General features: G+C 42.1%; 1 pseudogene; it reads right to left on the reverse strand.

The window, feature by feature from the left end:
• Positions 1-488: 488 nt before the first annotated feature.
• LOC136127371 (small nuclear ribonucleoprotein Sm D3-like) lies at positions 489-4115 on the reverse strand (annotated as a pseudogene).
• Between the last annotated feature and the right edge of the window lie 2137 nt (positions 4116-6252).

A 6252-nucleotide genomic window follows, 5' to 3' on the forward strand; every position in this document is an offset into this window, starting at 1 on the left:
AAAAATGAAATTCTGCTATTTGCAAAAATATGGATGGACCTAGAGGGTATTGAGCTTAGAGAAATAAGTCAGACAGAGAAAGACAAATAGTGTCTGTTATCACTTATATGTGGAATCTAAAAAATAAGACAAACAAATATAACAAGACAGGAACAGACTCACAGTTACAGAAAACTAACTAGTGGTTACCAGTGGGGAGAGGGAAGGGGGAGGGACAAGATAGGGGCGGGAATTAAGAGATGCAAACTACCATGTATAAAATAAATAAGCAACAAGGATATACTGTACAGCACAGGGAAATATACTTTTTTTTTATTCTCAAGAAGAAAAAAACCCACTATATCTATTTAGTTTAACATTTACCCAGAGCTAAAGAAAAAGATTTCAAAAGATAACCTAGGACATATACCTACGCATGCACCCCCTGACCCAGATAACCTAAAAGAAAAAAATAAGGGCAAAGTTCTGTCCAACAGATAAATTTATCTTCACTTCTGGAAGATGTTTCCACGTCCTCTCCCTCTTGCGGCCTCGGGCCTTCAGAATAGCAGCCTTTCCCCGACCGGCCCTGAGCCTTGGGTTTATTTTTCATGCTCTTTAACATGGGTGTGTTTTTCAGCACGTCAGGCAAAATCAGAAAGCGGATCTTGCTGCCATGGATGTACACCTGCTCCAGCTGTGCCACTCGGTCATCTCTGTACGTGACTGTGATGTCGGACATCCGGCAGTTCATGTTGTCTTCGGCTTCAATGAGCTTCCCTCGATACACCTAACCAGTGTTCATCTCCCACGTCACGATGTGACCCTCAGCCTCATGTAGGACTTTAATCTCATGCCAACAGACATCTTGGCAGGAAGAGAGTTCGGCTCTGGTCTCCTCTTCCTTTCTGGTGCGGAGGTGACTCTCGTGACTGTGAAGGCGTGAGGCGAGTGAATGGCGGGTCCTGCCTAGACATTATTTTGCACTAACTTTAAATGGAGTATAATCTATAAAAACATTGAATCACTGGGTTGTACACCTGAAACTAATATGATATTATAAATCAACTATATTCAATAAAAAAATAAAACTTAAGTGTACAGCTCGATGAATTTTTACCCATATAAGATATAGTTCAAGATCGACATTTCCTAGAAATGTTCCCTTATTCCCCTTCTCAGTCAATACCCACCACCTCCCCAGAGGTAACGACTATTCTAACTTCTATCTCCATACACTGGGTTAGCCAGTTCCTAACTTCATCCAAATGGAATCATACAGTCCCCTAATACTTTTTAAAGAACTGTATGTATAAAGTCATTTTAATAGAGAAAAGCAAAACAAAGGGGAAAATCTATTATCCCACCACCACCACCACCAAAAGTGAAAAAAAGAAAACCTTCAAGATTAAAACAATTGATATATACATATCATTAAATATTTCAGACACAACAGAAAACGATTTGGGAAAGCCTTCACTTTTCAAGAGTCGTTTATTACTAAGCAAACCCTGCTGGATCTTCCCCATTGGTTCCTTCAGATCCCCCCTCCATCCCTCTGCAGCCTTCTCTGGGCCCCTGGAGGCTGGCCTTTGTGGGCTGCATCAATGGCTCTTTGGCTACCTTGTGTCTACTTGGGAACTGAAAGGACAGCACTAGCCACAGATGGGAGGGCAGCAGTGAGTTAGGCGGGCATGTTCATTCCCCTGACTCTCCCTGCTTCACCTCAGGCAGCCTCTCCTAAAGCTAGCTGCTCTCCCCAAGAGTAGGAATGGCCTTTCCCCTTGACTCTTAGGCCACGCTGGTTACACTTCCCAGCTTGGGCTTGCCCCTGATTGCTTCAGCACCTCTGGCTGGCTTGCCTTCATCCTTCCCATGCCTTTGTAAATAACCCCTTCATTAAACTCTACTCCATTTGAATGTGCTGTCTTCTGCCACTGACTACCATCCACATTAAGTTTTTTTTTTTTTTTTTTTTTTTGCAGTACGTGGGCCTCTCACTGTTGTGGCCTCTCCCGTTGCGGAGCACGGGCTCCGGACGCGCAGGCTCAGCGGCCATGGCTCACGGGCTCAGCTGCCCCGCGGCATGTGGGATCCTCCCGGACCGGGGCACGAACCCGCATCCCCTGCATCGGCAGGCGGACTCTCAACCACTGTGCCACCAGGGAAGCCGCACATTAAGTTTTAAACAGGGTTTTTAGGAAATACTTTTGCATCCATCACGTGCATAGGCTATACAGTGCTTCATGGGTGATAAACTGTCTCTACAGGTTCGCTTTATCAGCTACCTCCTTCTAATCAAAGGACACTTACATCATTCACATCCCTAATTCATCCAATCTTTAAGCAGAACAAGGAGGCTTGTCTTCAGGCATGAGCAGGTAGAACCAACATCGCTACAGTGGAACTGAAGCCCAAGGTGGATGAGAAAATCGTCAGAAAACAACTAACTTATTTTAAGTGTCCAGATCCCTCAATCCAGACAAACTGCATCCTGGAGTGTGAAGATACTCAGAGGTGCTGTCCGAGCCACCATCTTTTTTAAAGAAATGTGGAAAGAACCAGAGATGTTGACCGTGTAATAGCAAAGACCTGAGAGGAGGGGACAGGACAGCTCTCTAGGGACGAGACCATCTCTGACGCTCCAGAGGATGGGTTCACAACCAGGCGGTGGAGGTTACAGTGAATGTGGCTCATGGCCTGTCAATTTCACTTCATTCATTCACTTATTCAACAAATAATTACTGAGAATCTACCACCTGCTGGGCACTGTGCTCAGTGCCAGTATAATAAATATGACAGTAAACAGAGACAAAGGTCCTGATGCCATAGCTTGTTTTTATGGGAATAGACGATAAGTAAATAAAGGAATATATCATACGTCAAGATTGACAAGCACCGTAAAAAAGTAAATCCAGGTAAAGAGGGTAGAAGGAGGTGAAGGAGGGCGCTCCCTTTTAGATAGTGTGGTCAGGTTCAGATGTCTGAGAAGGTCTCTCCTCTGAACTATCAACTTACATATCTGGGTGATGGGGTGGAGGTAGGAATTCATGTGGATGCACAGGAGAAAAATGGTTCAAGTGGAGAGAACAGCATCTACAAAGGTCCTGAGGCGGGTGCCTATTTCACCATGTTTGGGGAATAGCAAGGAGATGATGACTGAAGTCAGATCATCGTACCCAGTAGTGAACAAGGAAATTGGTAGAAACTAAGCTTCCACCTTAATCTGCTGGAGACAGATCATGTAGGGTCTCGGGCCCTTAATAGTACTTGGCCTTTTACTTTGAGGGAGATAGGAAGCTATTGGAAGATACTGAGCAGAAGAGAGATATGATATGACTGTCTTGTGTAGAATAAACTATAGCTGAGTGGAGGAGGCAGTAAGGAGACAGTTAGGAAGCTGTTAACCCACATGAGAGAGGATGGTGAGCTGGACTAAACTCAGGGTGTCAACAGAATGGTTAGAAGTGGTTGTTAGATTGGATATATTTTTGAAAGTAGAGTCGATAGCATTTGCCATTGAATTGGAGGTAGGATGTGATAACAAATGATGTGTCAAAGATGATCCCAAGGTTTTCGAGAAGAGAAAATTATAGCATGTAATTGTCATTGATTGAAATAGGAAAAACTTCACAATAGCAGATTTCAGGGGAAAATAAGAAGTTTGGTTTGGGATGTGATAAATTAGAGACATCAGTTAGACATCCAAGCAGAGTTGTTAGGGAAGCAATTGGCTATATGAGTCTGGCTTTCAGGAGAGAGGGCCAAAATGGATATAGAAACTGGGGAGTTATCAGTATATGAATGGTATTTAAAATCATGAGATTAGATGAATCCCTCTTTCCCACCCCTAAGTTTGTATAAACTGAGAACTGAGCCCTGTGGCACTCAAAGATTTTGAGGTCATAAGGAGGAGAAGGAACCATACCAAAAAAAAAAAAAAAAAGATTGAGGAGGAACTGCTGGTGAAGTGGGGAGAACCCAGAGGGAGTGGTACCCCAGGGACTAGTGAGGAAAGTGCCTCAAGTGATCAACTGTAGCTAAGGTTGCTAACAGTAGACCAAGCAAGATGGTGCCTGAGACATCTATCCAGGGTAAACTCTAGTTCAAAAAGATACATGCACCCCAATGTTCATAGCAGTGCTATTTATAACAGCCAAAACATGAAAGCAACCTAAATGTCCATCGACAGATGAATGGATAAAAAAGATGTGGCGTGTATATACACATATGTGTGTGTGTGTGTGTATACACACATATTACTCAGCCATAAAAAAGAATGAAATAATGCCATTTGCAGCAACATGGACGAACCTAGAGATTATTCTACTAAGTGGAGTAAGTCAGACAAATACCATATGGTATCACTTATATGTGGAATCTAAAAAAATGATACAAATGAACTTAATTACAAAACAGAAACAGACTCGCAGACATAGAAAACAAACTTATGGTTACCAAAGGGGAAATGGGGGGATGAACTGGGAATATGGGGTGAACAGATACACACTACTGTACGTAAAATAAACAACAAGGACCTACTGTATAGCACAGGGAACTATATTCAATATCTTGTAAAAACCTACAATGGAAAAGAATCTGAAAAAGAATGTATATATGTATATATATATATTTATATGACTGAATCAGTTTGCTATACACATAAAACACTGTAAATCAACTACACTTCAATTAAAAAAATAAATTTTTAAAGAGAAATTTCAACATACCTTAAAAAAAAAGATAGTGTCTGAGAATCATCTGTAACTTCTGGCAACGCCAAGTTCTTTTGTGACCTTGACTAGAGCCATAGAGGAGTCATGGGAACAAAGACCCACCTGGAGGGAGTTCAAGAAAGAACTGGAGGGGAAATGATGGGGCCAGAATGTATAGACAACTCTGTCAGTGGGTTTTGCTGTAGTGAAGAAGACAGGGATGGGGTAGTAACTATAGGGGGTGTGGGGTGAAGGAAGATGCTTTGGGTTGGTGGTCTGGCTCAAAGATGGGGACTATTCCACCATGTTTTCAGGTGGCAGGAATGATCCAGTAGAGCAGTGTTACATGTTGATATGGGGGACAGAGGGGAAACTGCTCAGGGCACATCCTTGAATAGGGTAGAGGATAGGAGTCCTAGTGTACAAGTAGGAGGGGTTCTGTAGAGCCAACCAGAGTCATTCTTAGCTTATCTGCTTTATAATTTGCAGTTCCACAGAGACTTTCACCAGTGGAAACATGAGTGTTTAACTACTGATGTAAAAAAAAAAATTGATAACTATTTGCTTTAGTTATCTCTCACATGTTTTTCTGAGCCATTTTACCCCCATCTTACTAATAAGGAAGGCTCATAAAAGTTATATGACTTGGGATTAACATATACACACTACTGTATATAAAATAGATGATCAACAGGGACCTACTGTATAGTACAAGGAACTCTACTCAATATTCTGTAATAACCTATATGGGAAAAGAAGCTAAAAAGGAATGGGTATATGTATATGTATAACTGAATCACTTTGGTGTACACCTGAAACTAACACAACATTGTTAATCAACTATACCCCAATATAAATAAAAATTAAATTAAAAATAACAAAAGTTATATGACTTCATCAAGTTCTCAACGCTTATATGAAAACCAGGTCTCAAGCTAGTTCTGGCTGATTCCAAAGACCATAAATGTTCCACGACATCGGAGCCTAGAATTCCCCCAGAAGGTCCACCAGCTAACGAGAAAGGGACGACGTCATCTTAAGATGCCAGGCAAAGAAAAGCACAACTGTGTAAACCTAGAGAATCCCACACGCAAGCATTGAGGAAGCAAGAGTAAGTTACAAGCCTGGCCCCGACGCAGTGACGCCTTTGGGGAAGATGCGGTTCACTTGATAGATGGTAAAGGCAGAGAGTGATGGAGGCATCAGTATTTGACAACATGACAGGAAGGTCCTGAGAGGAGCTGGTCTCCAAAGTAGGGCTGTTGAGTCCCGTGTGGATGGGAGGAAGCAAATGTTTCCACTTGAAAGTGGGGCGGTGGAAGTTGAGAAAAGCATTATGGGGCTTCTTTGGGTTTCCAGTCACTTCAGTGAACACTTATTAAGCCCCTACTATGTACACAGCACAGGACTTCATGTTCAGGAAATGAAGAAGAGCAGTCCTCCTTCCAGAAGTTACACAATGAACAATTCGAATTCACATGAGATTTCTAAATACCTGTATCAGTCAGTGTTCTCCAGAGAAGCAGAATCAATAATACATAAAGAGATATAGATGATA

The sequence above is a fragment of the Phocoena phocoena genome, chromosome 8 (genome assembly GCF_963924675.1).
Source record: "Phocoena phocoena chromosome 8, mPhoPho1.1, whole genome shotgun sequence".
In the NCBI taxonomy this organism is placed as follows: domain Eukaryota; kingdom Metazoa; phylum Chordata; class Mammalia; order Artiodactyla; family Phocoenidae; genus Phocoena; species Phocoena phocoena.